The following is an 11,355-nucleotide window of genomic DNA, read 5'->3' as shown; positions in this document are numbered from 1 at the left end:
TCTGTTTCAGTCACTTTAATTCCACTTAAAGCAGTACAGTCATGGGCCCTGCAAGATGTTCGAGGCCTGTGGAATCTTGTGTTGGATCATCTGGCCTTGGTCTTCTCCGGCCAGTTCTCACAGGCTTGGGGGTCCTGGTGGGTTCTGGAGGGTCCTGGCCTGGAGTTGGAAGCTCAGCACCGTCTCGGACGAGTACGTTGCCTCCTGCCGCCTGTGGGAACAATAAGCGGGTTTTAAGGGGTGGTTAGAGAGGCTTCTTTCTCGGGACCCTCGGGGCATCTCTGCCTCCCGCTCCCCAGGGGATCCGGACCCACATCTAGAACCCAAGCTCACCTCTCACAGGTCTCCTCCTCCGCCTGGCCCTGCGCCGCCTGGGCCGGCTGCTTCTAACGCCTATTCTTCTCTCCGCCGTCTCATTCTGGCCTCTTAGATGGCGACGCCTGAGTCTCCTGGTCCTAGCCATGGTGGCCGGATCAGGTCAGAGCGTCTCAGGAAACGGTTGGTGAATGACTCTCGGCCTGCCCCCGGGCCCGTATTTATAACCCTCAGACCCTGAGGCCACTGTGACGTCTCTCTCCCTCCCTTCTCGGTCCTCGCCTTGTGGGGCTTGAATCCGGAACCATCCAGCTCAATCGACCCAACCCCCTATTGTTGTGTAACAGATGGGCCAGAGGACTTTGGCAGGGGATGGGGGGCCTGGGGGAGGGTGGGCTGTTTCAAGGTCAAGTGGGTGGAGAGAAGAGTGCACGCTGAGAGTTAGTGGGTGAATGGAGCCGACGTGTCAGTTGGAAAACGTTGGCAGAGGGCTGTGATGCCTAACGGGTGGGAGGTTCTGCTGGCTGAAGCCGGTTGTGTGTCTACAGGAAGGCTCTGAGGAGTGGAGAGACTCGTCCCAAGGGACGCTCCAGGAGGACGTCTCATCCTGTGAGCCCCACGTGGCCCGGGGATCGTGTCCGATCTGATGTCCTTGATTCATCCCTGGTGTTAAACACACGGCTGGGCGATTCTAGGCCCTTGATGTTAGGAAGTGGGGTAGTGGTATTGCAAGGCTGGAGCCAGGGAGCCCCTGGGAGGAGTGACAGGACAAGAGATTGAGCCTTGTGGGAAGACGGGACGGTCAGCTGGCAGTCAGGTAGATTTTGGACATCCAGTTTCAGGCACTTGGAGGTTCAGGAGCCGTCAGGTGGCCCAAGGGCAGCAGGATAAAGGGCCACTCTGACATCACACTAGCCACTCACTCAGGCCTCTCAATTCACTCTCAATCAGTCAAGCAATGGTATTTATTGGGCGCTTACTTAATTCATTTATTTATTCATTCAATCATATTTATTGAGCGCTTACTGTGTGCAGAACACTGTGCTAAGTGCTTGGGAAGTACAAGTTGGCAACATATAGGGACGGTCCCTACCCAACAACGGGCTCACAGTCTAGAGGGGGGAGACAGACAACAAAACAAAACATGTGGACAGGTGTCAAGTCATCAGAATAAATAGAAGTAAAGCTAGATGCACATCATTAACAAAATAATGGGGGGCTCAGTCTGTGTGCAGAGCACTGTACTAAGTGCTTGGAAAGTAAAATTCAGCAAAAAAGAGAGAATCCCTGCCCACATCGGGCTCACAGTCTAGGAGGGGGGAGACAGCTAACTCAGCTAACTCATCTATAAAATGGGGATGGAGACTGCGAGCCCCATGTGGGACAGGGACTGTGTCCAGCCTAATTTGTTTGTATCCGCTCCAGCAGTTAGTACAGTGCCTGGTACATAGTAAGCCCTTGATAATAATAATAGTAATAATAATAATAATAATAGTAATAATAATAATAATTAATAATAATGATAGCATTTATTAAGCGCTTACTATGTGCAAAGCACTGTTCTAAGCACTGGGGAGGTTACAAGTTGATCAGGTTGTCCCATGGGGGGCTCACAGTCTTAATCCCCATTTTACAGATGAGGGAACTGAGGCACAGAGAAGTTCAGTGAGTTGGCCAAAGTCACACAGCTGACAGTTGGCGGAGCCAGGGTTTGATCCCATGACCTCTGACTCCAAAGACCGTGCTCTTTCCACCGAGCGGCACTGCATCTCCCTTAACAAATACCCCAATTAGTATCATTATCATTATTAGTCTAACACGCAGAGTTCCAGGCCAGAGCAAGGATGTGGGCGTGGGGTCAACAGCAAAACAGACCAGATGGGTTTCCAGTTAGCAGGTCGGTGTTGAAGGAGCCAGGTGTGCAGTCTGAGTTACAAGGGGAGACGAAAGAGGTCTGGTTGGAAGGGGAGAGCCGATCGAATGCCTTAACATTGCTGGTGAGGACTTTGTTTGATGCAGACATGGATGGATGGGTGGATTGGAGATTTTAAGGAGTGAGGACATGGGGATTGAATGTTTTGGGTTTTTTTTTTAGAAAAACGTTAGCTGTTGTCCATTGCTGGAGACCAGATACCCGACAAAACACGGTAGAGTTGTAATTCTGTGTCACATCTGCTCAGTATTTTACATTTTAAAGAGCACCACCTAGCTCTGTTCAATCAGTTGTGTTGTGTGTATACGTGTGTGTGTTGCGGGGGGCAGTGCAGCAGCAGGTAATAATAATAATAATAATTAATAATAATAATAATAATGACATTTATTAAGCACTTATGATGTGCAAAGCCCTGTTCTAAGCACTGGGGAGGTTACAATGTGATCAGGTTGTCCCACGGGGGCTTAATCCTCATTTTACAGATGAGGTAACTGAGGCTCAGAGAAGTTAAGTGACTTGCCCAAAGTCACACCGCTGAAAATTGGCGGAGCTAGGATTTGAACCCATGACCTCTGAATCCAAAGCCCATGCTCTTTCTACTGAGCAGAAGCAGGAGAGAAAGGAAGACTCTTCCACATTCCCCACTTTTTCACCTTCTCCCCCATCCCACCTCCTTCTCCCCTTCCCCACCCACCACTTTTCACTTTCCCTGCCGCACCTTCTACCCTCCCCGGCCCTGCCTTTTCACCTCCCCTTCCTCCCCTCCCCCCCCCCCCCCGGCCTCACCCACATCTCCCCGATCCCCAGCTTTGGCCAGGGAGAAACTCTCACAACCATGGAAAATCTGTTTCAGTCACTTTAATTCCACTTAAAGCAGTACAGTCATGGGCCCTGCAAGATGTTCGAGGCCTGTGGAATCTTGTGTTGGATCATCTGGCCTTGGTCTTCTCCGGCCAGTTCTCACAGGCTTGGGGGTCCTGGTGGGTTCTGGAGGGTCCTGGCCTGGAGTTGGAAGCTCAGCACCGTCTCGGACGAGTACGTTGCCTCCTGCCGCCTGTGGGAACAATAAGCGGGTTTTAAGGGGTGGTTAGAGAGGCTTCTTTCTCGGGACCCTCGGGGCATCTCTGCCTCCCGCTCCCCAGGGGATCCGGACCCGCGTCTAGAACCCAAGCTCACCTCTCACAGGTCTCCTCCTCCGCCTGGCCCTGCGCCGCCTGGGCCGGCTGCTTCTAACGCCTATTCTTCTCTCCGCCGTCTCATTCTGGCCTCTTAGATGGCGACGCCTGAGTCTCCTGGTCCTAGCCATGGTGGCCGGATCAGGTCAGAGCGTCTCAGGAAACGGTTGTTGAATGACTCTCGGCCTGCCCCCGGGCCCGTATTTATAACCCTCAGACCCTGAGGCCACTGTGACGTCTCTCTCCCTCCCTTCTCGGTCCTCGCCTTGTGGGGCTTGAATCCGGAACCATCCAGCCCAATCGACCCAACCCCCTATTGTTGTGTAAGAGATGGGCCAGAGGACTTTGGCAGGGGATGGGGGGCCTGGGGGAGGGTGGGCTGTTTCAAGGTCAAGTGGGTGGAGAGAAGAGTGCACGCTGAGAGTTAGTGGGTGAATGGAGCCGACGTGTCAGTTGGAAAACGTTGGCAGAGGGCTGTGATGCCTAACGGGTGGGAGGTTCTGCTGGCTGAAGCCGGTTGTGTGTCTACAGGAAGGCTCTGAGGAGTGGAGAGACTCGTCCCAAGGGACGCTCCAGGAGGACGTCTCATCCTGTGAGCCCCACGTGGCCCGGGGATCGTGTCCGATCTGATGTCCTTGATTCATCCCTGGTGTTAAACACACGGCTGGGCGATTCTAGGCCCTTGATGTTAGGAAGTGGGGTAGTGGTATTGCAAGGCTGGAGCCAGGGAGCCCCTGGGAGGAGTGACAGGACAAGAGATTGAGCCTTGTGGGAAGACGGGACGGTCAGCTGGCAGTCAGGTAGATTTTGGACATCCAGTTTCAGGCACTTGGAGGTTCAGGAGCCGTCAGGTGGCCCAAGGGCAGCAGGATAAAGGGCCACTCTGACATCACACTAGCCACTCACTCGGGCCTCTCAATTCACTCTCAATCAGTCAAGCAATGGTATTTATTGGGCGCTTACTTAATTCATTTATTTATTCATTCAATCATATTTATTGAGCGCTTACTGTGTGCAGAACACTGTGCTAAGTGCTTGGGAAGTACAAGTTGGCAACATATAGGGACGGTCCCTACCCAACAACGGGCTCACAGTCTAGAGGGGGGAGACAGACAACAAAACAAAACATGTGGACAGGTGTCAAGTCATCAGAATAAATAGAAGTAAAGCTAGATGCACATCATTAACAAAATAATGGGGGGCTCAGTCTGTGTGCAGAGCACTGTACTAAGTGCTTGGAAAGTAAAATTCAGCAAAAAAGAGAGAATCCCTGCCCACATCGGGCTCACAGTCTAGGAGGGGGGAGACAGCTAACTCAGCTAACTCATCTATAAAATGGGGATGGAGACTGCGAGCCCCATGTGGGACAGGGACTGTGTCCAGCCTAATTTGTTTGTATCCGCTCCAGCAGTTAGTACAGTGCCTGGTACATAGTAAGCCCTTGATAATAATAATAGTAATAATAATAATAATAATAGTAATAATAATAATAATTAATAATAATGATAGCATTTATTAAGCGCTTACTATGTGCAAAGCACTGTTCTAAGCACTGGGGAGGTTACAAGTTGATCAGGTTGTCCCATGGGGGGCTCACAGTCTTAATCCCCATTTTACAGATGAGGGAACTGAGGCACAGAGAAGTTCAGTGAGTTGGCCAAAGTCACACAGCTGACAGTTGGCGGAGCCAGGGTTTGATCCCATGACCTCTGACTCCAAAGACCGTGCTCTTTCCACCGAGCGGCACTGCATCTCCCTTAACAAATACCCCAATTAGTATCATTATCATTATTAGTCTAACACGCAGAGTTCCAGGCCAGAGCAAGGATGTGGGCGTGGGGTCAACAGCAAAACAGACCAGATGGGTTTCCAGTTAGCAGGTCGGTGTTGAAGGAGCCAGGTGTGCAGTCTGAGTTACAAGGGGAGACGAAAGAGGTCTGGTTGGAAGGGGAGAGCCGATCGAATGCCTTAACATTGCTGGTGAGGACTTTGTTTGATGCAGACATGGATGGATGGGTGGATTGGAGATTTTAAGGAGTGAGGACATGGGGATTGAATGTTTTGGGTTTTTTTTTTTAGAAAAACGTTAGCTGTTGTCCATTGCTGGAGACCAGATACCCGACAAAACACGGTAGAGTTGTAATTCTGTGTCACATCTGCTCAGTATTTTACATTTTAAAGAGCACCACCTAGCTCTGTTCAATCAGTTGTGTTGTGTGTATACGTGTGTGTGTTGCGGGGGGCAGTGCAGCAGCAGGTAATAATAATAATAATAATTAATAATAATAATAATAATGACATTTATTAAGCACTTATGATGTGCAAAGCCCTGTTCTAAGCACTGGGGAGGTTACAATGTGATCAGGTTGTCCCACGGGGGCTTAATCCTCATTTTACAGATGAGGTAACTGAGGCTCAGAGAAGTTAAGTGACTTGCCCAAAGTCACACCGCTGAAAATTGGCGGAGCTAGGATTTGAACCCATGACCTCTGAATCCAAAGCCCATGCTCTTTCTACTGAGCAGAAGCAGGAGAGAAAGGAAGACTCTTCCACATTCCCCACTTTTTCACCTTCTCCCCCATCCCACCTCCTTCTCCCCTTCCCCACCCACCACTTTTCACTTTCCCTGCCGCACCTTCTACCCTCCCCGGCCCTGCCTTTTCACCTCCCCTTCCTCCCCTCCCCCCCTCCCCCGGCCTCACCCACATCTCCCCGATCCCCAGCTTTGGCCAGGGAGAAACTCTCACAACCATGGAAAATCTGTTTCAGTCACTTTAATTCCACTTAAAGCAGTACAGTCATGGGCCCTGCAAGATGTTCGAGGCCTGTGGAATCTTGTGTTGGATCATCTGGCCTTGGTCTTCTCCGGCCAGTTCTCACAGGCTTGGGGGTCCTGGTGGGTTCTGGAGGGTCCTGGCCTGGAGTTGGAAGCTCAGCACCGTCTCGGACGAGTACGTTGCCTCCTGCCGCCTGTGGGAACAATAAGCGGGTTTTAAGGGGTGGTTAGAGAGGCTTCTTTCTCGGGACCCTCGGGGCATCTCTGCCTCCCGCTCCCCAGGGGATCCGGACCCGCGTCTAGAACCCAAGCTCACCTCTCACAGGTCTCCTCCTCCGCCTGGCCCTGCGCCGCCTGGGCCGGCTGCTTCTAACGCCTATTCTTCTCTCCGCCGTCTCATTCTGGCCTCTTAGATGGCGACGCCTGAGTCTCCTGGTCCTAGCCATGGTGGCCGGATCAGGTCAGAGCGTCTCAGGAAACGGTTGTTGAATGACTCTCGGCCTGCCCCCGGGCCCGTATTTATAACCCTCAGACCCTGAGGCCACTGTGACGTCTCTCTCCCTCCCTTCTCGGTCCTCGCCTTGTGGGGCTTGAATCCGGAACCATCCAGCCCAATCGACCCAACCCCCTATTGTTGTGTAAGAGATGGGCCAGAGGACTTTGGCAGGGGATGGGGGGCCTGGGGGAGGGTGGGCTGTTTCAAGGTCAAGTGGGTGGAGAGAAGAGTGCACGCTGAGAGTTAGTGGGTGAATGGAGCCGACGTGTCAGTTGGAAAACGTTGGCAGAGGGCTGTGATGCCTAACGGGTGGGAGGTTCTGCTGGCTGAAGCCGGTTGTGTGTCTACAGGAAGGCTCTGAGGAGTGGAGAGACTCGTCCCAAGGGACGCTCCAGGAGGACGTCTCATCCTGTGAGCCCCACGTGGCCCGGGGATCGTGTCCGATCTGATGTCCTTGATTCATCCCTGGTGTTAAACACAGGGCTGGGCGACTCTAGGCCCTTGATGTTAGGAAGTGGGGTAGTGGTATTGCAAGGCTGGAGCCAGGGAGCCCCTGGGAGGAGTGACAGGACAAGAGATTGAGCCTTGTGGGAAGACGGGACGGTCAGCTGGCAGTCAGGTAGATTTTGGACATCCAGTTTCAGGCACTTGGAGGTTCAGGAGCCGTCAGGTGGCCCAAGGGCAGCAGGATAAAGGGCCACTCTGACATCACACTAGCCACTCACTCGGGCCTCTCAATTCACTCTCAATCAGTCAAGCAATGGTATTTATTGGGCGCTTACTTAATTCATTTATTTATTCATTCAATCATATTTATTGAGCGCTTACTGTGTGCAGAACACTGTGCTAAGTGCTTGGGAAGTACAAGTTGGCAACATATAGGGACGGTCCCTACCCAACAACGGGCTCACAGTCTAGAGGGGGGAGACAGACAACAAAACAAAACATGTGGACAGGTGTCAAGTCATCAGAATAAATAGAAGTAAAGCTAGATGCACATCATTAACAAAATAATGGGGGGCTCAGTCTGTGTGCAGAGCACTGTACTAAGTGCTTGGAAAGTAAAATTCAGCAAAAAAGAGAGAATCCCTGCCCACATCGGGCTCACAGTCTAGGAGGGGGGAGACAGCTAACTCAGCTAACTCATCTATAAAATGGGGATGGAGACTGCGAGCCCCATGTGGGACAGGGACTGTGTCCAGCCTAATTTGTTTGTATCCGCTCCAGCAGTTAGTACAGTGCCTGGTACATAGTAAGCCCTTGATAATAATAATAGTAATAATAATAATAATAATAGTAATAATAATAATAATTAATAATAATGATAGCATTTATTAAGCGCTTACTATGTGCAAAGCACTGTTCTAAGCACTGGGGAGGTTACAAGTTGATCAGGTTGTCCCATGGGGGGCTCACAGTCTTAATCCCCATTTTACAGATGAGGGAACTGAGGCACAGAGAAGTTCAGTGAGTTGGCCAAAGTCACACAGCTGACAGTTGGCGGAGCCAGGGTTTGATCCCATGACCTCTGACTCCAAAGACCGTGCTCTTTCCACCGAGCGGCACTGCATCTCCCTTAACAAATACCCCAATTAGTATCATTATCATTATTAGTCTAACACGCAGAGTTCCAGGCCAGAGCAAGGATGTGGGCGTGGGGTCAACAGCAAAACAGACCAGATGGGTTTCCAGTTAGCAGGTCGGTGTTGAAGGAGCCAGGTGTGCAGTCTGAGTTACAAGGGGAGACGAAAGAGGTCTGGTTGGAAGGGGAGAGCCGATCGAATGCCTTAACATTGCTGGTGAGGACTTTGTTTGATGCAGACATGGATGGATGGGTGGATTGGAGATTTTAAGGAGTGAGGAGATGGGGATTGAATGTTTTGGGTTTTTTTTTTTTTAGAAAAACGTTAGCCGTTGTCCATTGCTGGAGACCAGATACCCGACAAAACACGGTAGAGTTGTAATTCTGTGTCACATCTGCTCAGTATTTTACATTTTAAAGAGCACCACCTAGCTCTGTTCAATCAGTTGTGTTGTGTGTATACGTGTGTGTGTTGCGGGGGGCAGTGCAGCAGCAGGTAATAATAATAATAATAATTAATAATAATAATAATAATGACATTTATTAAGCACTTATGATGTGCAAAGCCCTGTTCTAAGCACTGGGGAGGTTACAATGTGATCAGGTTGTCCCACGGGGGCTTAATCCTCATTTTACAGATGAGGTAACTGAGGCTCAGAGAAGTTAAGTGACTTGCCCAAAGTCACACCGCTGAAAATTGGCGGAGCTAGGATTTGAACCCATGACCTCTGAATCCAAAGCCCATGCTCTTTCTACTGAGCAGAAGCAGGAGAGAAAGGAAGACTCTTCCACATTCCCCACTTTTTCACCTTCTCCCCCATCCCACCTCCTTCTCCCCTTCCCCACCCACCACTTTTCACTTTCCCTGCCGCACCTTCTACCCTCCCCAGCCCTGCCTTTTCACCTCCCCTTCCTCCCCTCCTCCCCTCCCCCGGCCTCACCCACATCTCCCTGATCCCCAGCTTTGGCCAGGGAGAAACTCTCACAACCATGGAAAATCTGTTTCAGTCACTTTAATTCCACTTAAAGCAGTACAGTCATGGGCCCTGCAAGATGTTCGAGGCCTGTGGAATCTTGTGTTGGATCATCTGGCCTTGGTCTTCTCCGGCCAGTTCTCACAGGCTTGGGGGTCCTGGTGGGTTCTGGAGGGTCCTGGCCTGGAGTTGGAAGCTCAGCACCGTCTCGGACGAGTACGTTGCCTCCTGCCGCCTGTGGGAACAATAAGCGGGTTTTAAGGGGTGGTTAGAGAGGCTTCTTTCTCGGGACCCTCGGGGCATCTCTGCCTCCCGCTCCCCAGGGGATCCGGACCCGCGTCTAGAACCCAAGCTCACCTCTCACAGGTCTCCTCCTCCGCCTGGCCCTGCGCCGCCTGGGCCGGCTGCTTCTAACGCCTATTCTTCTCTCCGCCGTCTCATTCTGGCCTCTTAGATGGCGACGCCTGAGTCTCCTGGTCCTAGCCATGGTGGCCGGATCAGGTCAGAGCGTCTCAGGAAACGGTTGGTGAATGACTCTCAGCCTGCCCCTGGGCCCGTATTTATAACCCTCAGACCCTGAGGCCACTGTGACATCTCTCTCCCTCCCTTCTCGGTCCTCGCCTTGTGGGGCTTGAATCCGGAACCATCCAGCCCAATCGACCCAACCCCCTATTGTTGTGTAAGAGATGGGCCAGAGGACTTTGGCAGGGGATGGGGGGCCTGGGGGAGGGTGGGCTGTTTCAAGGTCAAGTGGGTGGAGAGAAGAGTGCACGCTGAGAGTTAGTGGGTGAATGGAGCCGACGTGTCAGTTGGAAAACGTTGGCAGAGGGCTGTGATGCCTAACGGGTGGGAGGTTCTGCTGGCTGAAGCCGGTTGTGTGTCTACAGGAAGGCTCTGAGGAGTGGAGAGACTCGTCCCAAGGGACGCTCCAGGAGGACGTCTCATCCTGTGAGCCCCACGTGGCCCGGGGATCGTGTCCGATCTGATGTCCTTGATTCATCCCTGGTGTTAAACACAGGGCTGGGCGACTCTAGGCCCTTGATGTTAGGAAGTGGGGTAGTGGTATTGCAAGGCTGGAGCCAGGGAGCCCCTGGGAGGAGTGACAGGACAAGAGATTGAGCCTTGTGGGAAGACGGGACGGTCAGCTGGCAGTCAGGTAGATTTTGGACATCCAGTTTCAGGCACTTGGAGGTTCAGGAGCCGTCAGGTGGCCCAAGGGCAGCAGGATAAAGGGCCACTCTGACATCACACTAGCCACTCACTCGGGCCTCTCAATTCACTCTCAATCAGTCAAGCAATGGTATTTATTGGGCGCTTACTTAATTCATTTATTTATTCATTCAATCATATTTATTGAGCGCTTACTGTGTGCAGAACACTGTGCTAAGTGCTTGGGAAGTACAAGTTGGCAACATATAGGGACGGTCCCTACCCAACAACGGGCTCACAGTCTAGAGGGGGGAGACAGACAACAAAACAAAACATGTGGACAGGTGTCAAGTCATCAGAATAAATAGAAGTAAAGCTAGATGCACATCATTAACAAAATAATGGGGGGCTCAGTCTGTGTGCAGAGCACTGTACTAAGTGCTTGGAAAGTAAAATTCAGCAAAAAAGAGAGAATCCCTGCCCACATCGGGCTCACAGTCTAGGAGGGGGGAGACAGCTAACTCAGCTAACTCATCTATAAAATGGGGATGGAGACTGCGAGCCCCATGTGGGACAGGGACTGTGTCCAGCCCAATTTGTTTGTATCCGCTCCAGCAGTTAGTACAGTGCCTGGTACATAGTAAGCCCTTGATAATAATAATAGTAATAATAATAATAATAATAGCAATAATAATAATAATTAATAATAATGATAGCATTTATTAAGCGCTTACTATGTGCAAAGCACTGTTCTAAGCACTGGGGAGGTTACAAGTTGATCAGGTTGTCCCATGGGGGGCTCACAGTCTTAATCCCCATTTTACAGATGAGGGAACTGAGGCACAGAGAAGTTCAGTGAGTTGGCCAAAGTCACACAGCTGACAGTTGGCGGAGCCGGGGTTTGATCCCATGACCTCTGACTCCAAAGACCGTGCTCTTTCCACCGAGCGGCACT

The 11,355-nt window shown here is 51.3% G+C and overlaps 4 long non-coding RNA genes across 4 annotated transcripts; all 4 read right to left on the bottom strand.

The window, feature by feature from the left end:
• Positions 1–523, bottom strand: LOC119919877. Its single transcript, XR_005447733.1, has 2 exons — positions 334–523; positions 1–211 (listed from the first exon to the last, which is right to left on the bottom strand). It is a non-coding gene; the product is annotated as an uncharacterized LOC119919877 (long non-coding RNA).
• Positions 524–3,091: 2,568 nt separating this feature from the next.
• On the bottom strand, positions 3,092–3,587 carry LOC119919874. Its single transcript, XR_005447731.1, has 2 exons — positions 3,425–3,587; positions 3,092–3,302 (listed from the first exon to the last, which is right to left on the bottom strand). It is a non-coding gene; the product is annotated as an uncharacterized LOC119919874 (long non-coding RNA).
• A 2,595-nt stretch (positions 3,588–6,182) lies between these two features.
• LOC119919878 lies at positions 6,183–6,678 on the bottom strand. The gene is made up of 2 exons (XR_005447734.1): positions 6,516–6,678; positions 6,183–6,393 (listed from the first exon to the last, which is right to left on the bottom strand). It is a non-coding gene; the product is annotated as an uncharacterized LOC119919878 (long non-coding RNA).
• A 2,597-nt stretch (positions 6,679–9,275) lies between these two features.
• On the bottom strand, positions 9,276–9,782 carry LOC119919822. Its single transcript, XR_005447724.1, has 2 exons — positions 9,609–9,782; positions 9,276–9,486 (listed from the first exon to the last, which is right to left on the bottom strand). It is a non-coding gene; the product is annotated as an uncharacterized LOC119919822 (long non-coding RNA).
• Positions 9,783–11,355: the final 1,573 nt, after the last annotated feature.

Source organism: Tachyglossus aculeatus, chromosome X1 (assembly GCF_015852505.1).
Source record: "Tachyglossus aculeatus isolate mTacAcu1 chromosome X1, mTacAcu1.pri, whole genome shotgun sequence".
Taxonomy (NCBI): Eukaryota; Metazoa; Chordata; class Mammalia; order Monotremata; family Tachyglossidae; genus Tachyglossus; species Tachyglossus aculeatus.
Note: the sequence above shows the minus strand (reverse complement) of the source record. Positions and strands in the feature narration are given on the sequence as shown.